The sequence below is a fragment of the Oryctolagus cuniculus genome, chromosome 6, assembly GCF_051225735.1.
Source record: "Oryctolagus cuniculus isolate XC-2025 breed Fujian yellow rabbit chromosome 6, ASM5122573v1, whole genome shotgun sequence".
In the NCBI taxonomy this organism is placed as follows: domain Eukaryota; kingdom Metazoa; phylum Chordata; class Mammalia; order Lagomorpha; family Leporidae; genus Oryctolagus; species Oryctolagus cuniculus.
This window is the reverse complement of record NC_142872.1, coordinates 10,935,779-10,959,236: the sequence shown is the minus strand read 5'-3', so window position 1 is coordinate 10,959,236 and position 23,458 is coordinate 10,935,779. Positions and strand designations below refer to the sequence as shown.

The following is a 23,458-nucleotide window of genomic DNA, read 5'->3' as shown; positions in this document are numbered from 1 at the left end:
GAAAACTACAGACGTATATCTTTGATGAACACAAATGCAAAAATCCTCAACAAAATACTAGCAAACTGAATTCAACACCATATAAAAAAGATCATACATCACGATCAAGTGGGATTTATCCCAGAGATGCAAAAATGTCTCAAGATTTGCAAGTCATAAACATCATAAGCCACATCGACAGAATGAAGAACAAAAACTATAAGCTCATCTCAATAGCTGCAGTAAAAGCATTTGATAAGACTCAACACCCCAGGGCCGGCGCTTCGGCACAGCAGGTTAAAGCCCTGGCCTGAAGCGCCGGCATCCCATATGGGCATTGGTTCTAGTCCCAGCTGCTCCACTTCTGATCCAGCTCTCTGCTATGGCCTGGGAAAGCAGTAGAAGATGGCCCAAGTCTTTGGGCCCCTGCACCCATGGGAGACCCAGAAGAAGCTCTTGGCTCCTGGCTCCAGATCGGCCAGACCTCTCTCTCTTTCTCTACCTCTCTCTGAAACACTGTCTTTCAAATAAATAAAATAAATCTTTAAAAAAAAAAGACTCAACACCCCTTGATGATAAAAATCATCCACAAATTAGGTATAGAAGGAACATACCTCAAAATTTTAAAGGCTATATATGACAAACCAACAATCAATATCATACTGAATGGGGAAAAGCTGAAACAATTTGCACTCAGATCTGTAACAAGTATAGTAATAGAAGTATTAGTAAGAGCAGTAAGAGAAAAGAAAGGAAGAAAGAGCATCAAAGTTGGGAAGGAGGAAGTCAAAATATCCATGTTTGCAAACAACATGATGTTGTACATGGAAAAACCTAAACATTCCACCAAAAATCTGGTAGAACTGATAAACCAATTCAGTAACGTTGCAGATTATAAATCAACATACAAAAAACAGCAGCTTTTTATAAAAAAAAATTTATTTATTTGAGAGGCAGAGTTATAAACACAGAGAGAGAGAGACAGAGACAGAGAGAGATCTTCCTTCTGCTGGTTCACTCCCCAAACGTCCCCAAAAGCCAGAGCTGGGCCAGGCCAAAGTCAGGAGCCAGGAGCTTCCACTGGATCTCTCACATGAATGCAGGAGCCCAAGGACAGGCCATTTTTGACTGCTTTCCTAGGCACTTTAGCAGTGAGCTGTAACAGAAGTGAAGCAACTAAACTTGAATCAGCACCACAGGCAGAGACTTAACCTACTATGCCATAGCACTGGCCCCAAAACAGTAGCTTTCTAATATGCTAATGATGAACTTGCTTAAACAGGAATCAAGAAAGAAACTCCACTATAAATAGCCACAAAAAAATCAAATATTTAGGAATAAATGTATACAGAGAAGTGAAAAATCTCTATAATGAAAATTATAAAATATTTATGACAGAAATCAGCAAGAAACAAAAAATAGAAAAATATTCCTTGATCATAGTTTGGAAGAATTAATATAATCAAAATGTATATATTACCTAAAGCAATCTACAGATACAATGCAATCCCTATCAATATACAAGGGACATTCTTTACAGAATTAGAAAAAACATTCCTAAAATTCATATGGACTTACAAGACTCAAGAGTAGCCAAAGCAATCCAAAGGGGAAAAAAAATCAAGCTGGAAGCATCACAACAACAGACATGAAAGCACACTACAAAGCTATAGTAATCAAAATAGCATGCATGTTACTGGCATAAAAACTGACACATGAATCAAAGGAACAGAACACAGAGCCCAGAAGTTAATCCACATACATACAGTAAACTGATTTCTGACAAATACATACAGACTATACAGTGGGGAAAGGACAACTTCTTCAATAAATGGTGCTGGCAAAATTGAATGTGTTTATGTAGAAGAATGAAATTAGATCCCTACCTCTCACCATATACAGAAACCAACATGGATCAAGACCTAAATTTAAGTCCCAAGATTATGAAGTTGCTATATATTATGAAGAAATTCTAGGGAAAACAGTTCAATACATTGGTGCAGGTGATGACTTCTTAGATAAGACCACCAAAGCAAAACTAGGCAAATAGCAAGATGTCAAATTTAGAAGCTTCTGGGCCAGCGCCGCGGCTTAATAGGCTAATCCTCCGCCTGTGGCACCAGCACACCAGGTTCTAGTTCCGGTCGGGGCGCCGGATTCTGTCCCGGCCGCTCCTCTTCCTGTCCAGCTCTCTGCTGTGGCCCAGGAGTGCAGTGGAGGATGGCCCAAGTGCTTGAGCCCTGCACCCCATGGGAGACCGGGAGAAGCACCTGGCTCCTGGCTTCAGATCAGCGCGGTGCGCCGGCTGCAGCGCGCTGGCCACAGCAGCCATTGAGGGGGTGAACCAACGGAAAAAGGAAGACCTCTCTCACTGTCCACTCTGCCTGTCAAAAAAAAAAAATTTTTTTTAGAACCTTCCATACACCAAAAGAAACAATCAACAGAGAGAAAAGACATCCAACAGAATAAGAAAAAAAAACTGCAACCTACCTATCCAACAAAGGATCTGTATACAGAATATATCAGCAACTGAGAAACCTCAATAACAAAAAAAAAAACAACCAATCCAGTTAGAAATAGACAATAGACAGTTCTCAAGAAATACAAATGGCCAACAAATACACAAAAAAATGCTCAACATCACTAGCCATAAGGGAAATGCAAAGCAAAACCACAACAACAAATCACTTTTCCAAAAGACAGAGAGTAACAAATGCTGGTGAGGATGTGGAAAAGGAAAACTCCTTTTTTTATATATATGCACATATGTAATATGAACACATACAATCGTAGAAAATTTGGAAATGGTTTCATTATCCATGTTTCTTTTCATGTAGATTACAGTCTAAATATTTCAACATTATTCTTATAGAGAGTCCTAACATTTGAAAGGACATGGTACAGCAAATATTTTGAAGTAAGGCAAAGTAATTTCCTGAGAAGAGATTACACAACTCTACTTGTTTCCTAATGCCAATCCCATAGTTTATTTTTAATAGAAAACTTTTATTTAATAAATATAAATTTCAAAAGTACAACTTTTGGATTATAGCAGTTCTTCCCCCCATAACCACTCTCCCAGCCACAAACCATCCCATCTCCTAATCCCTCTCCCATCCCATTCTTCATTAAGATTAATTTTTAATTATCTTTATATACAGAAGATCAACTAAATACTAAGTAAAGATTTCAACAGTTTGCACCCACACAGACACAGAAAGCATAAAGTACTGTTTGAAGACTAGTTTTGCTGTTAATTCTCATAGTACAACACATTAAGGACAGAGGTCTTACATGGCGAGCAAGCGCACAGTGACTCCTGTTGTTGATTTAGCAATTGACACCCGAGGCTCTTGTCATGAACTGCCAAGGCTATGGAAGCCTCTTGAGTTCACAAACTCCAATCTTATTTAGACAAGCCCATAATCAAAGTAGAAGTTCTCGCCTCCCTTCAGAGAAAGGTACCTCCTTCTTTGATAGCCCCTTCTTTCCACCGGGATCTCACTCACAGAGATCTTTCATTTAGGTCAATTTTTGCCACAGTGTCTTGGCTTTCCCTGCCTTAAATAGTCTCAATGGCTTTTTATCCAGATCCGAATGCCTTAAGGACTGATTCTAAACACTGTTGGTGGGAATGTAAATTAGTACAGAGACTCTGGAAAACAGTGTGGAAATTCTTTTTTGTTTGTTTGTTTTTGTTGTTTTGTTTTTTAAAATTTTTTTATTTATCTGAAAGGCAGAGTTACAGAAAGGCAGAGGCAGACAGAAAGGTCTTCCATCTGCTGGTTCACTCCCCAAACTGCTGCAAGGGCCGGAGCTGGGCTGATCCTAAGTCAGGAGCCAGGAGCTTCTTCCAGGTCTCCCACGTGGGTGCAAGGACTTGGGCCATCTTCTACTGCTTTCCCAGGCCATAGCAGAGAGCTGGATCGGAAGAGGAGCAGCTGAGACTTGAACCGGCACCCATATGGAATGCATGCACTGCAAGCAGTGGCTTTATCTGCTACATCAGAGTGCCACCCACTGTGGAGATTTTAAAAACTAGAAATAGACGTGCCATATGGCCCAGTAATCCCATTAAAAAGGCATGGACACAATGTATCACAAAGATACCTGGACCACCATATTTATGGCAGTACTGTTCACAATGGCCAAAATGTAGAATCAACCAAGGTGTCCATCGCCAGATGAATGGATAAAGAAAATGTGATATGGCCAGAATTGTGGTATAGCAGGTTAAGCCGCCGCATGTGACACCAGCATCCTATACAGCACAGGCTCAAAATCTGGCTGCTCCACTTCTGATCCAGCTGCCTGCTAATACACCTGGCAAAGGAGCAGAAGATGGCCCAAGTGCCTGAGTCCCTGCACCCACATGGGAGACCCAGAAGAAACTCCAGGCTCCTGGCTTTGGCCTGGCATAGCCCCTGCCATTACAGCAATTTGGGGAGTGAATCAGCATATAGATGATCAAACTCTGCATTTCAAAGTAAATTTTTAAAAAAAAGTGATATGTGTACACATACACACTGGAATATTAGTAAAAAAAATTTTGCACTAAAATAGGTACAACTGGAAGACATCATGTTCAGTGAAATAAGCTGGACACAGATAATAAAAAAATCACATATTCTTTCATATATGTGGGAAAATCACTTCTCGGCCTTTTGGCTAAGATCAAGTGTAGCATCATATATGTGGGAGCTAAAATTTTAAAAAAAGTTAAAAAAATAAATGTTTGTATCAGTACTACTGCAAATGTAGTTCTATTAAACTTTGTTTGATATATTTGTCAAGTACTAGTTTTAATGATATATGATTATTTAAAAATTTATTGTAATGACTGAAATCGACATCTTTTTATTTGATTATTTATAGCCCTTGCCTATATTCCGGCTGAACTATGATTTTTTTTTTTTAAGATTTATTTTATTTATCTGAAAGACAGAGTTACAGAGAGAGGTAGAGACGGAGAGAGAGGTCTTCCATCCACTAGTTCACTCCTCAAATGGCTACAATGATGAGCTGAGCCAATCCGAAGCCAGTCTCCCACATGGGTACAGGGGCCCAAGCACTCGAGCAGTCTTCTACTGCTTTCCCAGGCACATCAGCAGGGAGCTGGATCAGAAGTGGAGCAGCCAGGACTCAAATCAGTGCCCATATGGGATACCGGCACTGCAGGCCAGGGCTTTAACTCATTACACCACACTGCCTGCCTCTATTTTTTACTTTTTACTTATTTAACTCTTGATTTAGTAGATCATTAAGCCTTTGACTATAATGAAAATTTAATATATCTTGGGGTGGGCGCCATGGTTCACTTGGTTAATCCTCCACCTGCAGTACCAGCATCCCATATGGGCGCCAGTTCTAGTCCCAGTTGCTCCTCTTCCAGTCCAGCTCTTTGCTGTGGCCCGGGAAGGCAGTGGAGGATGGCCCAAGTGCTTGGGCCCTGCACCCGCGTGGGAGACCAGAAAGAGGTATCTGGCTCCTGGCTTCGGATCGGGGCAGCACCGACCATGGTGGCCATTTAAGGAGTGACCCAACGGAAGGAAGACCTTTCTCTCTGTGTCTCTCTCTCACTGTCTAACTCTATCTGTGAAAGAAAAAAGAAAAGAAAAGAGAAGAGAAGAGAGAAGAGAAAAGAAGAGAAGAGGAGAGAGAAGAGGAGAGAGGAGAGAGGAGAGAGGTGAGGAGAGGTGAGGAGAGGTGAGGAGAGGTGAGGAGAGGTGAGGAGAGGTGAGGTGAGTTGAGGAGAGGAGAGGAGAGGAGAGGAGAGGAGAGGAGAGGAGAGGAGAGGAGAGGAGAGAAGGAAGGAAAGAAAATTTAATAGGTCTCAAAAAAGATAAAGAAAGAGAAAAATATTAAGAAAAGAAAGCAAGAAGTGAAGGGAACCATCATTATATGCTTAGAATGTTATCTATAAACTCGACTAAACCTGTTTTCTTCAGATTAATATCAAGATTAAACATTATTAAAGTAATTAGAAAAATAAATAAAAAATAAAACAGTTCTACAAAGTTCAGATACAAATGAAAGGATAAAGAAGAGAGGGTATGGGAGTGTTTCCTTGTGTGAAAAATAAAATCTACAGGAAGGACATGAGGCACACAAAAGCAGCACTTCGCACTGGTCCCTAGAAGGCATCACACATACCTTACCCCCAAAAAAAGCTCAAGATTCTGTCCAGTAGCACTGAGAAGAGGTTCACTTGCAAGAGTCAGAAGACAGAATATGCAAAGTGACATCAATGAAAACAACTAATTTTTTTAAGGAAAATGTGATGAGGCTTGCTGCTGCTGCTGTTGTTTAACGTAACTCCATTGTAGACTTTAAAAAGTAAAGTTTATCAAGTATGCCTTTTTGGAAATTTTAAACTCTTTCCATGACCTGGGTCATTTCTAAGCCATTGGCCAGGAATGCCAAGACTACCATTCTGGGGAGCTCTGTGCATAACTGGTCCATAAACAACAGCATTTTGTGCCAAGATATGTATGCTTACGTTTATTTGATTGATTTGTTTTGGGGGTTTCTTTTTAGTGGTTGTTTTGAAATACAAATAGAAGTTTCAAGAAATAGCCACCTGAGAACAAACCTACGCTTTCTGAAAATCAATATAAACCAAGGTAGCTCTCGAAGGGCAGTGGCATTTATTTCCTCTGAGAGGTGAATATTTCATAGTACCATGACATGAGAAACGTCAAGATGCAGCAACAGCTCATCCACAGAGATTAAAGGATAACATGCAATTTTTTAAGTCCCCTTACGGCTGCTTTCAGTCCTGCTATTATTTTTGAAGTCTGATATGCTTGCTATCAAAATACAATGCAGATTCAACAATTTCCCAGGTTGTCCTTATGATTTTTATTCTTCAATTATTTATTATTGGTTTTCCAAAATATACCCATTCCTGAATCTGTGAAGTATGCATGCACACACAAGTCTCAGCAAAATTCTTAAAACAGCAATTAACTATTATATTACTTGTGTATCTTTCCACTGGAATAGGCTTTATAGAAAAAGCCGAATTTAGAGTTCAACTGTAGTCCTATGGACAAGGCCGTAGGAGTCTATTTTTGCAAAGATAAGGAGGTTATCTCTAAAAGACTGAAGTCTGTACATGTCACTCACATGTAACAACCAAACCCTGAGACTTTGCAACCTAGCAAAGATCACCTCCCTTAGGGAGCCATCCTTTGGTTTAATCAACGGCATTTCATGTTAATTTATATAATGCACTGCGATACTAACTTTCGTATTGGTTTTTCAGTTTTTACTAGTATAGAAATTCCAGGAAATATTAAAAGATAATTTTTTCTGATTTCTCCATGTGTAGGCCATTTCCAGATTCAATGATTCACAAGAAAGTCTCAAAGGATACAGCACAAAGTTATATTTATCCCTAATATTTGTTAAAGATACAAAAAAATTCAATAAAGAGCTTCCAGAGGATGCCAAGTACAAGCTTCCAAGAGTTTTCGCCCAGTGATGTCACACAGGACAGTTACTTCCTATTTCTAGACTGAAACAGAGTTGAGCACCAATTCTACAATTAGTTTTATTTTTATAGATACAAATACTGAGAAAATCCATCCACCACACTAAATACTAGAGACAGACAGGAAATAGGTTGGTAGTTTTTTTAGTAACCATATCACACAATTATTTGATTGCCCGAATGATCTTGATCTGTTACAATCACTTGATTTTTAATCACAAATTATTGTTAATATTTCAGTGAGTAATTCCTTCTTTTAAAAATTTTTTTTTCCTTATGCATGCACTTATTTATTTTACAGGCAGAGTTAGAGAAAGAGGGAGAGACATTGAGAAAGAGATCTTCCAACTCCTGGTTCACTCCCCAAATAGCCCCAACAACCACAGCTGGACCAGGCCAAAACCAGCACCTAGAACTTCATCCAGGTCTCCCACAAAGATGCAGGGGCCCAAGAATGTGGGTCGTTTTATGCTGTTTTCCCAGGTGCATTAGCAAGGAGTGAATCAGTCCCAGGATAGCCAGAACTCGAACCAGCATCCACATGGGATGCCAGCATTGCAGAGGACAGCTTAACCTGCTACTCAACAATGCTGCCCCCAGCAAGTAATTCCTTTATATCCTACTCCAAACAACAAAATGGAAACCACCTGACTGTGACAACGGATGTAGGACTCAGGTGTTACTTTTACTCTCTTTCCCACCATCAGCAACAAATTTAGAATATTTCTTTATTTCAAAATCAGTCTAGAGTTTTGCACCCAAGCCAGAGCAACACTGTATGACCTCACTGAGTGAATCACCTTTCTCTAAAGTGGAAGAAAAGGCAACCATGAAACTTTCTCAAAATCAGAGACCACATCAACACCTTCAGCTTTCCCCAGCCCACGCACGCACTTTGACACTTCAGGGCAGATTATTGAAGGAAGAAGTACAAATTAGGGTTGAGATACTGCAAATTAACTGCCTTAAAATAATCTAAGTGCCCCTTGGGAAATCTTCACCAACTTCTAGGAGTGCACATACCCTTTTCTGACAAAATACACCACCTAGATTCTGCCTCTATTCTAGACCTTGTACACTGTGGGTGTAGGTTTAATAGCATTTCCTCCTCCCTCATGATAAAATACTTCTCAAAGGAGCTGTGTCTTCTTGAGTTGTGTCTTCTAGTAACAAGCACGATGTCTGATACAAGTACATGCTAATTAAATGTGTGCTTGATTGAATAAGTGACTGCTGTGATTACAGCAGATAATAAGATAGTATTTTTAGTAGCCCATTCTTACCAAAGGGAATATATGCAAAAATGGGAATATCTGTATATAACAGTGTAGATAAAAGAAAACACCTCCAAGATATCTCAGTAGATATACCAGGGAGGTGAATTTTTATGACTTTCTTTTTCCCAGCCTCTACTTTCTGGTTTGCCTGCAAACTATTTCAGCACCTTTTATAATGTTTTATGAAGAATACAAATAAGCAAAGCACTAACCATAGAGACAGAGCATCTATTTAGAGAACAATGTGTTGAAACAGCTGCAAGCCTGTCTCAGCCTAGAAGAAGGAAAACTGTACGTTAATAGTGTGTGTTATGTCCCCCCGATGCCCGAATTTTAGACAAGCCACCATGGTCATGACAGGCAGGGGTCTGAGTCGTTAGTTCAGTGACACCTCACAAACACCCACAAACTCTGGCAAACATTAAACCCATGCTCATGGAATAGCTTGCTTAAAGAACAGCTGTTTTATTCAAGTTTGAAACTGTAAGGAAGTTTATATTTCTCAGCTAGAAAATCTAGAAACCCTATTTATAAAGTTTCTATAATCGCTTGCCTGAGACAAGCAAAACATGACATGTTGGAAACGCTCCTATCACACACACACTATCAGGAAGAAACACTTATCTCCACGTATACTATAACCAAGCATTCTCAACCCCACATTCCTGTATTCTTTTCCATGAAGTAAATTTGTTCACCTATAACTAAATATTATATATTGTTGATGACTTTGTAGTATTTCCACAGAAATAAATGAATCAAAAATAATAACTGAAATAAATATAACTTAACAATGTTTCATTTCAAACTTTCTAAATGTATATTTTTTAGATATTTGGGAAATTAACATAGCTCAAAGCTTATGGGGGTTCTGTTGCTGGTAATGTTTTAAATTCTCCAGTTTAGGGCCGGCGCCGCGGCTCACTAGGCTAATCCTCCGCCTAGCGGCGCCGGCACACCGGGTTCTAGTCCCGGTCGGGGCGCCGGAATCTGTCCCGGTTGCCCCTCTTCCAGGCCAGCCCTCTGCTGTGGCCAGGGAGTGCAGTGGAGGATGGCCCAGGTGCTTGGGCCCTGCACCCCATGGGAGACCAGGAAAAGCACCTGGCTCCTGGCTCCTGCCATCGGATCAGCGCGGTGCGCCGGCCGCAGCGCGCCGGCCGCGGCGGCCATTGGAGGGTGAACCAACGGCAAAGGAAGACCTTTCTCTCTGTCTCTCTCTCTCATTGTCTACTCTGCCTGTCAAAAAATTAAAAAAAAAAAAAAATTCCCCAGTTTAAATAGTTGGCATGATTCCAAGAAGTGTGCAAATGTAAAAATCATAATAATTACATATCTCAAATCACATATCTTTCTTCACTATTGTGGAATATTACTTATTAAAACAAAGAAACAGGGTTATGTTAGCCTATCACACCCTAACAGTACAATAAAATCAACTAAAAAACAATTAATTAGAATTTACAGATAAGAAATATTATGACTATATCTCTTTACCCTAACAATCCTAATTACCTACAAAATGAAAAACAACATGGAAATACAAAGATCAACCATAAGGAATGGAAACTATATTGGGGCCAGCACTGTGGCACAGCAGGTTAACGTCCTGGACTGAAGCATCAGCATCCCATATGGGTGCCAGTTTGAGACCCAGCTGCTCTACTTCCCATCCAACTCTCTGCTATGGCCTGGGAAAGCAGTAGAAGATGGCCCACGGCCTTGGGCTCCTGAACCCACGTGGGAGACCCGGAAGAAGCTCCTGGCTCCTGGCTTCGGATCGGCACAACTCCAGCCATTGTGTTCAATTGGGGAGTGAACCATTGGATGGAAGACCTCTCTACCTCTCTCTACCTCTCTCTCTCTCTCTCTCTCTCTCTCTGCCTCTCCTCTCTGTGTAACTCTGACTTTCAAATAAATAAATAAATCTTTAAAAAAAAAAAAAAAGGAATGGAAACTATAGAGAAATACCACCTCCACATCAAAAATTTCTGGAACCTCTATAAGACATATCTTAGATGGGACTATAGAAGAATGGAATACATCATGTCTACTTGAAGGTTCTAGTGGAAGAATACTAAGAAGCCAGGGGGAAGACTGAATGAGGATCTTGGGAGCTGTACCACTACCCCAAGCCAAGAGGAGAGGCAATTGGAATGGACACACAATCAGGGTTGATTGGAAGTTGTGGAAGAAATTTCAGCTCCAGGACTAAACTGATAATGGCATTTAAACCACATAATACCTTGGCATATATCTGACCACATATCTGTAACTACTGGTTGCCACCCAAATCATGGAGAGAAAACCTTCACTCAAGGAAAAGGCTGTCTACCTCAGCTCTTCCTGGACTCTTCTACTCTGCCTCAGCTCCTTGCATTCCACCACCCCGCATATCTTGACATCTCGACTGCAGATCTTGAAAACTCACTCACTGTTAGTGTAAAATTTCACCTTCACTTCCCATCTAGGAGTAATGCACTCAGAAAAAAAAAAAGGCTTTCTCACCAAACTCATTTCATTTGTCATTATGAACAAAAGTAACTTTGCTTCTATAAGAATAAGTGAAGAAATTTCAGATTTAATATATGTATTCACACAGCTGAAAATGAGAGACCACTCTGCATATTCAGAAATAATAATTTCTGTTAATAGATTCAGGGAACTATTAATGTAGTGTAGACAATATAATCATTAAATATTTTGAATTTTCAGGGCCGGCACCGCGGCTCAACAGGCTAATCCTCCGCCTAGAGGCGCCGGCACACCGGGTTCTAGTCCCGGTCGGGGCACCGGATTCTGTCCCGGTTGCCCCTCTTCCAGGCCAGCTCTCTGCTATGGCCCGGGAGTGCAGTGGAGGATGGCCCAAGTGCTTGGGCCCTGCACCCCATGGGAGACCAGGATAAGTACCTGGCTCCTGCCTTTGGATCAGCGCGGGGTGCGCCAGCCGCAGCACGCCAGCCGCGGCAGCCATTGGAGGGTGAACCAACGGCAAAGGAAGACCTTTTTCTCTGTCTCTCTCTCTCACTGTTCACTCTACCTGTCAAAAAAAAAAAAATTGAATTTTCAACAAATTTTAAGAAAACACAGTTTCCAAAAAACTAGATTATAAGGTCGTAACACATGATACATATATAAGTTTGAGAATATTTAAAGCTGTACACAAGTAGAAAAGTGGAAATTTAAAGCTGCATGAGAGCAGAAAACATCAAATTGAGTATTACTGTAAAGGTAAACATACTAGTAGGACAATTCAAAGCCTTCTTTAAAGTTTTAAATAAAACAGCAAGAATAAAATAATCAAAGAAAAACACAAGAATTCAATAGAACAGATAAGAAAAATATGTGTTTACTTTGAATTCCAGGGCAAAAAAAGTAAGTGAATAAGGTGGTAGCTGTTGTAAAAATAACAGAATTCTTTGACTTGAAGGTCAAATTTATTAAGAGCCTTAACTGTACCAAAAAAGTAAATGAAAGAGTGCCATATTAGCATTTCTAATATTTTTTAATTTAAACAAGACATTAAAAATTCTTCAAGTATACAAAAATAAAATGTTAAAGACATATGCTTTATTAAAAAACAGACTTACCTTCTGCTTATCTTCTAAAATATAACATAAAAGGCTGTAATAAAACTATATTTATAGCAAACCTAAGGGAAAGATGTGTCCCAAGAATTCTATATCCAACAGTCAATTTTTCACTTATGAAATGACATGTCTTTTAGTCTCATTTGTGGAAAACAGTCACTTATCCCTTATGAAAAGTAACTTAAAGATTTACGACACCAAAGTGAAAAATAATTCAAGGTACGAAAATTTAAGAATAGAAATGCAGGGGCCAGCGCTGCGGCGCAGCGGGTTAAAGCCCTGGCCTGAAGCACCAGCATCCCATATGAGTGCCATTTTGAGACCAGGCTGCTCCACTTCCCATCTAGCTTTCTGCTATGGCCTGGGAAGGCAGTAGAGGATGGCCCAATTCCTTGGGCCCCTGCACCCAGTGGGAGACCTGGAAGAAGCTCCTGGCTTCAGATCAGTGCAGCTCCAGCCATTGCAGCCAGTTGGGGAGTAAACCAGCGGATGGAAGACCTCTCGCTCGCTCTCTCTCTCTCGCTCTCTCTCTCTCTCTGTAACTCTTTCGAATAAATAAATAAATCTTTAAAAAAAGAATGGAAATGCAACAGTATAATATCTGGTTGTATAAAAATGCACCACCCATCTTGGAAAAAATCCTTTGGAAATGATTTTTATCTAACAACCAAGATCACTTTTTACTGGAGCAATTACTCAGAATCAGCTTTTTAGAGAGTAGTCTCAAAGAATGAGAGAAAATAAGTTCACTTCTACTCACTGTGAAGGTGGCCATGCGTTGCTTCACTGGGCTGCAGACCCACTGTGGGCAGAGCATCCATTGGGTTCCTCCCATCATCCCATGGGACTCTGAAGACAGGAGCAGCTGACACAACATCATGAAGTCCCTGATGCTCAATGTGCAATGGACAAGAAAGCTATTCATCTATGATCCAGGAATCCTGTGTTCTCTGCCAGTAATATGCTAATTACCTAGCTACAAATCCCAGATTCTTCATAGCCTCTGAGAGTATCCGCCAAAACTAGAAAGTAAAAAGAGGAGAAAAAAAAACAAAGTTCATCAACTGGCTCTACACAGTGACAGATGCTTTGAAAAATCCTCATTGTTGGTAGTAATAATTTTTTTAAAAGACTTATTTATCGACTTGAAAGAATTACACAAAGAGAGACAAGGCATAAAGAGAAGTCTTCCATCCACAGGTTCAGTCCTCAACTAGCTGCAATGGCCAGAGCTGCGCCGATCTTAAGTCAGGAGCCAGGAGCCTCCTCCACGTCTTCCCACACGGGTGCAGGGGCCCAGGAACTTGGGCCATCTTTTACTGCTTTCCCAGGCCATAGCAGAGAGCTGGAGCAGAAGTGGAGCAGCCGGGACTTGAACTGGCACACATATGGGATGCCAGCACTGCAGGCAGTGGTTTTACCCACTATGCCACAGCACCAGCCCCGGTAGTAGTAATTTTTAAAATATAGGTTTGTGTACATTTTTTTTCTTTTTTTTTTTTTTGACAGGTAGAGTGGACAGTGAGAGAGACAGAGAGAGAGGTCTTCCTTTGCCGTTGGTTCACTCTCCAATGGCCGCGTGGCCGGCGTGCTGATCCAAAGGTACTTACCCTGGTCTCCCATGGGGTGCAGGGCCCAAGCACTTGGGCCATCCTCCACTGCACTCCCTGACCACAGCAGAGAGCTGGCCTGCAAGAGGGGCAACCAGGACAGAATCCAATGCCCTGACCGAGACTAGAACCCGGTGTGCCGGCACTGTAGGCAGAGGATTAGCCTATTGAGCCACGGCACCGGCCTGTGTACATTATTTTACAAATGGAAAGGTAACCATTACTACATAAAAATACAACAAATCTTTCAAATCACTAGAAAAACTATAGACCAAATGAAAACAGTGTACATTGGGGGCAGCACTATGCCATTGCAGGTTAAGCTGCTGCCTGCCCCACCAGCATCCCACAGGGGTGCCAGTTCAAGTTCCTACTGTTGCACTTCCAATCCAGTTCCCTGTTAATGTGTCTGGGAAAGCACTGGAGGATGGCCAAATCCTTGGACCCCTACACCCATGTGGGAGACCCAGATGAAGCTCCTGGTTCCTGGCTTTGTCCAGGCCCAGCTTCACTTGTTGTGGCCATTTGGGAAGTGAACAGTGAATCGAAAATCTCTTTCTCTATATAACTCTGCCTTTCAAATAAATTAAATAAATCTTTAACAACAACAAAAAAGAAACCTGGGAGTTCTTAACATAATATTAAAAATAGTGAACATAAATGTCAAGGGATGGGAATGACAAAGAATGACCAAGAATGACCAAGAAACATCAATGTCTGGATCAAAACGTTAAGATATAAGGGTAAAATATCAGTAGGATAGCTTAAAGATGTTTACATATGTGTTATTTTAAAAAATAAATATTCTGATCACATAAAAACACATAACATTGTTTACCAGATCAGCACTTAACATTATTCACAAAGGTTAATACTAAAAAGGTAAAGCATTTCTGAAACATACTTTTTGAATTAGTATCAAGAACTTGAAAAACATACTTCTTTTGATGAAGGCAGGACTTTACATTAACAATAACCACAGTGGAGCTGGCGCTGTGGCACAGAAGGTTAAAGCCCCAGCCTGTGGTGCTGGCATCCCATATGGGCATCAGTTGGAGTTTCAACTGCTCCACTTCCAATCCAGCTCCCTGATAATGCTCCTTGGGCCCCTGCAGCCACATGGGAGACCAAGAAGAAACTCCTGGCTCCTGGCTCCTGGCTCCTGGCTCCTGGCTCCTGGCTCCTAGCTCCTGCATCATGCCTCCTGCCTCATGCCTCCTGCCTCCTGCCTCCTGCCCCCGCCTCCAGATTGGCTCAGCTTTGGCCACTGAGGCCATTTGGGGAATGAACCAGTAGATGGAAGACCTCTCTCTCTGTCTCTACCTCTCTATATAACTCTTTCAAATAAAAAAAAATCTTTAAAAAAAATAGATACATACACATGATTCTGTACAAAAACATTTACTACAGAGTTATTTCCAATAATGAAGTTCTGAAAAAATGTAAATTTCCTGAAAAAGAAGGTAACTTTAATAAATCAACCCTGTTAAGCAGTGGAATAACAGTCATTTAATATAATGTCTCTGAGTCATATTGTATATTATTTGAAAATGTCACCATGTATTAATGTAAAACTTTTAAAACTGTATATATGACATGATTTCTAATTTCTAATTAAATTTCGCACATAAAAAATAAACAAGGTAAATTCACCAAAATGCTAGAAGTGTTTATCTCTGATTATCGACTCTAGGGTACCTTTTATGTTCTTCTAATCATTTAATGTGTAACAAATTTTCCATGAAATTTAGGAATCTTTTTTATAATATGAATGTACATATATACTTATGATAAGAACTTTTATATATTATCTAAATTGCAGATTTCTTTTAAAATCTTTAATTTATAAAAGATATTTTAACTCAGGATAGCTTCTGTCTGCATAACATATTTCAAAAGTCTTCCAGAAAGCATCTTTAAAATAAAAACTATCAAAATGCTCTTTTTCTCCGTAACTACAGGTGACATTACATAGATACGTGTTTATAACTATATCATGCTTTTTATATATAATCTGTTAGCTCTAAGAATAAAATATGGTCTGAGTTGCATGATTCCTCTTAAAATGAAAAGATACTACATATTTAGTTGCACAGAGGGTATGCAATAGACAAGGGTTATATTGTGTTATGAATCTGGTGAGTGTGGTTTGGAATGAATTATAGAATTTTCTTTTTGCATAAACAAAGCAATTTTTCTCAAACCTAGCTTTTATTACTGTTCATATTGTTCTTATTTTCTGTTCATTTAACAGCAAATTACCACGTTATCTGAAAGTAATAATAAACTAATTTCTCTTTTGATACCTCTTAAGACATTTTTTAAAAATACATTTTGTAATACAAATGGAAAAAAGTGTTCCTGTCTCTAGTATTCACTCCCCTTTCTCATTCTATCAAAATAATTCCCCCACCTTTCCACTAACCATCATCATTTTAACATAATCTCCTTATTTCCATGAACACAGCAAGCACTAACTATAGTGAGAACATAAGAGAAAAACAGAAACATTATGCCTCTAACCCACTATGATGGAAAAGGGCACTTAAAGTTAAAAATGTTATGAAGCCTAAATTGGAAAATAGCCCTGTGCACCTCTCTGGCCCCTTGTTCAGAATCCTGTTTGAACTGAAAATCAGCACTACACTAGAATGGGCCTGATTCTGACATACGACAAACCAATTCTCTCAAAGACTTGGAAGATATAATAAGGCATGAATACACCACAATTAAACCACTATTTCACAAAGCTGTCGAGCATTGAGAGAACTGACTTTCCTGGAAGAGGCCTATGCCAAGGTCACCTTTTCAATATAGCAGGATCAAGATCTCCAAAGGTCCATTTCAGAGTCCATTGATGCTGACCAATACATGAAGCAGAATACTCATTTATCAACAGCTAGCTAGAAACCTAATGGCCTAGTACCTGTCTACTGATCAGCACTTTCTCTCTCCAACAAGACTATTTACATAGAGAAAAAAACTACTACAGTAGGAATGCTCTGGGTGAGCACCCAAGACTTAGTGGTCTATTCTTCCACCTCCACTGCTCAGAATTCTGCACCTGCCAAATCAGCCAGTGCTTGGGCTAGTTCATCTAATATCAGCTAAAGGAAAACTTGAGTATTTTTATAACTAAAAATTTAGTGGGCTGGTGCCGCGGCTCACTAGGCTAATCCTCCACCTTGCGGCGCCGGCACACCCGATTCTAGTCCCGGTCGGGCGCCGGATTCTGTCCCGGTTGCCCCTCTTCCAGGCCAGCTCTCTGTTGTGGCCAGGGAGTGCAGTGGAGGATGGCCCAAGTGCTTGGGCCCTGCACCCCATGGGAGACCAGGATAAGTACCTGGCTCCTGCCATCGGATCAGTGTGGTGCGCCGGCCGCAGCGCGGCAGCTGTGGCGGCCATTGGAGGGTGAACCAACGGCAAAGGAAGACCTTTCTCTCTGTCTCTCTCTCTCTCTCTCTCTCTCACTGTCCACTCTGCCTGTCAAAAAATAAAAAAAAATAGTTAATACAGTTTATTGTTTGTAAATTAAGCATACAACATGATGAGTTCTGACATTTTATAAGCCCATGCAATCTCCCCTGTAATCAAGGGGATCATTTCATCATTCCAAAATGTCCTTACACCTTTTCCAATCCATTGTCCTTCCCACTCACAGGCAACCAACGCTCTGATTACTTTCCACATAAGCTTGTTTTGTCAGTCCTTAAACTTCATATATATATAATCAGACTGATGTCCTCTATAACTGATATATTTTCTTTAACAAAATATTTCTGAGATGCATTCAGTTTGTTCATCCCCTTTTACTGCTAAATAACATTCCATGTTATGGATAGATGCCACAATTTGTTTATCTGTTTGAACATCTGCTTTGCTGCCAATTTTTGATTAGTATGAACAAAGCTGCTATGCAAACCATTTCATAGACATTTTTGTTTCTCTTGAGTGATTCTTAGCAATAGAATTTGTAGGTCACAGGGTAGGTATATATTTAATTGTATAAGTAACTATCAAGCAGTGGTCCACAAGAGCTTTAAATATTATACTCTACCTAGCAGTGTATGAGATTTCCAGTTGTTCTGTGTATTTTCCAATATTTGGTATTGTCAGTCTTCTAAAAAATTTAACTCACTCCAGTAGATGGGAGGTGGTATCTCACTGTGGCAATAATTTACATTTCTATGATAACTACTGACACAGAGGCCTTTTTCATGTGCTCATTAGCCATTCCTGAATCCTTATAATCAACATTCAAGACTCATGCCCATTTTCTTTACTGGGTTGGTTTTCTCTCCACTACTGAGTTGCAATAATAAACAGATATATGTATTGTAGATATTTTCTCACAGTCTATGGTTTGCATTTTCTATTTTACTCATTCATTCATTCATTTAGAAAGGCAGAGACAGAAATAAATAGATATTTATAGAGAGATCTCCCTTCTGTTGGTTCACTTCCCAAATGTCCACAACAGTTAGGACTGAGCCAGGCTGATCCCAGGATCTCAAACTGAGCCTCTCATTGCAGAGGCAGGGACACAGCTGCTTGAGCCATCACCTACTGACTCCCAGGGTGCGTATTATCAAGAAGCTGAAATCAAGGAGGAGCCAGAACTCAAATCCAGGTGCTCTGATAGGGGATGCATCAAGCAGCATGTAAACCACTTTGCCAAACACATGCCCAGTTTTTTATTTCAATAAGAATGAGAATAATGTTAATTTTTATATAATCTAGTTTACCACATTATCACTTTTTTCTTTATGAATAGTACTTTTGTGCCTGTGTGTGCTCTGGCCGGTTTTCTGGTTTTGAAAAACAGCTTCATATCACAAATATATTCCCAGGACACCAAACAGTTCATAGTATTTCATTATAAAATATATTTATTTGCTTAATTATTTGCTTTTTTTTTTTTGACAGGCAGAAGACAGTGAGAGAGAGAGAGACAGAGAGAAAGGTCTTCCTTCCATTGGTTCACCCCCCAAATGGCCACTACAGCCAGCGCGCGCACCAATCCAAAGCCAGGAGCCAGGTGCTTCCTCCTGGTCTCCCATGGGGTGCAGGGCCCAAGTGCTTGGGCCATCCTCCACTGCCTTCCCGGACCACAGCAGAGAGCTGGACTGGAAGAAGAGCAGCCCAGACAGAATCCGGCGCCCCAAATGGGACTAGAACCTGGGGAACCGGCACTGCAGGCAGAGGATTAACCAAGTGAGCCGCGGCGTCGGCCAATTATTTGCTCTTTTGTTTAGATATAAGTAGTTTCCAATTTTTTACCAGTATAAAGAACACTATTATGGAATTCTTTCACAGATATCTCTGCCCATCTCTCATTTGTTTTTGACAATGCTACTGTTGAGTACACTGGATCAAAGGATATGTATTTCAATAGCTATTACTAGATTGGCTTTACCTATTTATAATATCTCCATCAGTGTGAGTGCTACTTCCAAGTTTAAAACGTATTTTCATATATTAATTTTGCTTTTATATTTCTTCTTTTATGAATTAACTTTGCCTGTCAATGGAATATTTGGGGTGACAGTCAATCAATATTAATCCTTTGTTTTCTTATGTGTTATTTCTTTCAGATTCATCATTAATATCCACTCAAAATTTTTAAGTTTTTACATACAGAGGGCTATGAGAATTTTCTTTTACGTTTTCTATATTATATTCTGTCTTTAGAAAAGATGCTTCCCAGAACTAATCAAGTATACTCACAGATATGAATACCAAGCCCCAGTAACACAATCAGAGAGAAGGAGATTGACTCACCTAACCTATCAACAGAAAAAAATTATATATAAAAATATATATAAAATTTATATAGACAATATATATTTAAATATATTTATAAAAATTATATATAAATTTTATATATAAAAATTATATATATATAAACAGATACACTGAAACTCTCCCTTTGAGTAGTTCCTGGCTTCCCAAACCAATGAGGATTATATCAAGTTCTCCCAGGAGCTATCTCCCTGTACTCTCTGTTGATCTCTTTGCTATATCTGGGCCTTGGGGATATCTATAGCTCCATAGCCCCTCTTGGGAAGTATACCCAAGCACTGTGAGTCATTTGCTCAAATTGTGTACTCATTCAGTTTGGAGTGAGCAGAATACAAAATTCTAGTAACTACCAATAAAAGTCTTTCTCTGAAAATCTATACTTCTTATATCCCTTGCTCTGGGTGGCAGTCTAAAAGTAGCCAGATTTGGTTTTTTGTTATTAATCACTTGAAATTCTTCACAGATGACTTACAATATTCCTTAAAAATACATGGCCCCCAAAGGCCAGAACTGTGGCATGGCTAGTAACACAGTCACCTGTGATGCTAGCATCCCATATAGGCACCTGTTTGTGTCCTAGCTGCTCTGCTCCACCTCCAATCTAGCTCCTTGTTAACAGCCTGGGAAAGCAGAAGACAGCCAAAGTGTTTGGGCCCATACCATCTATATCAGAGACTAAGACGAAGCTCCTAGCTCCTAGCTCTTGGCTTCAGGTTTGCCCAGGCCTGGCCATTGCAGCCATCTGGGGAGTGAACCAACAGATGGAAGATTCTCTCTCTGTAAATCTTTGGAACAAATAAATAAATCTTACCAAAAAAAATAATAATATACTTTCCCCAAGCACTCTATGTCCTCAGTTTTGGGATCAGATTAAAATTATGAGACTCTTTTAAAAAATACCTAGCATTCTACTACACCTTGATTAGCTTCTTAGACTAATCACAACTCATTCCTCATGCTGGAAAGGCCAGTCTTCCCTAAAGCTGTTGACCACCAACAAAATGAGAGTCTGTTAGCAAAAAAGTATGGAAATGGTATTGGGTAAGTAGTCATAAATCTGTCACAACAAAGTGTTTACTGGTGGCATTAAAAGAAAAGGTTTTCCCTAGTCAGACTGAAGACTACAGAACTCCTGAGCCAACTTCTTAAACATATGCAGTATCAAGCTTTTTGTGCACAGACATAAAAAGAAGTCTGCCATTCTGTGTGTCTCTTTCCATCTTTCTTGCCTTCTGCTTTTTTTTCCCCTTTGAATTCTTTTAATACTCCACAGCTTAAGATGTAGGAGGAAAAGGAAGAAGCTTTTGAAAAGTTCTTAGTGCCTTTGAAATAACCATTCTTATCTATTAAAGATCATAAACAGCAAGAAGCAGCTAGTGTGTAAAGCAGTACAAGCAAGAATAAAACACCATTACACTGTCAAAAGTCAGAAGTAAAAAGGAGAACAGAAGCAGTCAAACATGGAGGATATGCACTTCTGCACACCCCAGATACATCCTCCATCTTTTTCTACCTTGCTGTCTTCCTCAACAAGATGACCTCCACGGACACTACCACCACATTGGTTTACAAATGGTTGGTACTGGCAGGGGGTGGAGAGGGAGTTAAGGAAGAGGTCAGGTCCTACATCCCCATCTGTCTCTCCCTGCTGAAGCTTGGCAGTGGCTTTATTTTTCTCCCCAAGGTGACAAGTACTGCCATACAGAGCCTCCACCATGGCAATAACTACCGTCTTCTCATAACTGCCACCTCCCTGTGCCCCTTCAGATCTTACAACAGCAGCGGCTTCCTGCTTCACTGTCTTTCACCATTTTCCTGAACCCCCCAGACGCTGGTGAAAACGGTCCCTTTATTAAGCTTTGTTTTTTTTTATTTACCCCTTTAAATTTTGCAACAGTTTCCTGAGGAGGCCCTAATGAATACCTCAGGTTACAGATTTAAAATGTACATATCTAAGACCAAATTGAGTAGAAATTCTGAAATGCAAGTCATCAATCAACCTATGTTACCAGTGATCTGAGTGCCAAGATAAAAAACTGATTCTGAGAAGAACTAATTCAGCAAGGAACCTTGTCTACATTTCTAAGTCAAACTGAAGCTGACAAAGGCAGGGGAGAAGGAGCAGTAAAGTCTGACAAACACACACACACACACACACACACACACACACACATAGAAGGGGTTGGTAACTAAGTCAGAGACAAAGTACAGGACAATAATCTACAGGCCACTCCTCATTCATCTTTCCTGGAAGTCTCCCAGACTCTATCTGAATTTTCCCCCATTCTTCTCAAGGCTTTGACCATCGCCTCCAAGCATGGTAAGGCAGAACTCTTCCTCTACTGGACATATTACTCTGCAGTTACAGAACTAATACTTGGCTAATCCCAATCCCTCAAAATTAATCTATCCCATGCCTATCATAACTTCATCCTCCCACAGTAACTAGAAAATCCTCTTGACCTCCCTGTTCCTATCAAAAGCATCAGCCACCTCCCACTCTACCTTTCAGACACTTTTTACTATCTTCCCCTATACCCACTCCATTCCCTTACCCCATTAAGATGTGTCATGGAACTTTCTAGAATCTCAATTATGAGTTACTGCGCATCTTCTCAGGGAGACTTTAGTCTTCTATTCCATCTTCTCTCCACATCTTCATTCTATTCTTGGAATACAATCTATGTTTTATCACTAAAGTACATACTCTAACAGAAAAGCTCTTGTCAAATAATTTGAATTGTACAAAGTCCATTTTTAGGAAATATGTGTCAAAGAAGTACTTCCTTCACAAAGCCTTTCTTTTCTTTCCTTTCCCCAAATGATCCCTTCTCCCCCTAAACCTCTCTAATATCAAACCTGCACTACATTTACAGAACTTGCATCCTATGATGCATTATAACCATATACATGTATCTGTACATGATTAAAAAGTAGAAAGATAGGCAACTTTTCTGTGCTAAACTGAAGATGCCTTGAAAGCAGGAAAGATTCCATTTGTTTTACCCTCTGATTCACTTATCTTCAATAAAGTTTCTGAATTGAGTTCTTTGGCATTGAATTTTCTGACCTGCACAACAAATTCTTAGGCAAAATCATTTCTAAAATGAAATAAAAAGTATCAAAACTCAAAAAGTTGTCTATTATATGTCCCCTATATCTCAGTACTAAATATCATTTTTACCATTTTGTAAATTTTTTAAATGAGAGCAAATTCATAAATAATATTTAACCTTGAAATGTTAACCAAGTCAATTCCTTTCAGAGTGACAGAGGGATTTGGTAAACAATACATTTTTTTTCTCTATAAGACAAATTAAGTTATTGTGAACAACTATGCAGTATTTTGTTACCAAAATGAAGCCACTTGTGCCTGCATTACAATTTTACCAACTGGCACATAAATAAAGGATAAAGCGAAAAACAAATGTTGTTTTGCAAAGACATTTTCTGTTTTTACAAATACACCCACTCTTGCTAAGGAGGAATAATTTAGACCGAAAAGTATCCCCATAAAATCTTTGAAATCCTTTAGTTTAATCAATTTCCCTACATATTTTTCTAATTATTTGGTACATCTGCATGAAAAATATGTTCTTTGATTTGGCTATTCATTCTCTTAATAACCATCAACAGGGTATTAGCATTATAATTTCCTGAATAACTTTTCATCAGATTCTCCTATAAACACACCAATGTCTGTTTTAT

The 23,458-nt window shown here is 39.7% G+C and overlaps 1 long non-coding RNA gene and 1 pseudogene across 6 annotated transcripts in view; one reads left to right on the top strand and one right to left on the bottom strand.

Annotated features, from left to right (window-relative positions):
• LOC149126012 (uncharacterized) overlaps positions 1-23,458 on the bottom strand; it is a 496,014-nt gene that overhangs the window by 387,096 nt on the left and 85,460 nt on the right. For 5 of the 6 annotated variants that reach the window (XR_016235192.1, XR_016235194.1, XR_016235196.1 and 2 more), the window contains exon 2: positions 13,099-13,360. This is a non-coding gene — a long non-coding RNA (uncharacterized LOC149126012). Of the gene's footprint in view, positions 1-1,955; positions 2,364-13,098; positions 13,361-23,458 lie in introns of those variants that run through there. The other variant, XR_016235197.1, reaches the window with a different exon arrangement.
• LOC127490911 (U2 spliceosomal RNA) lies at positions 4,628-4,755 on the top strand (annotated as a pseudogene).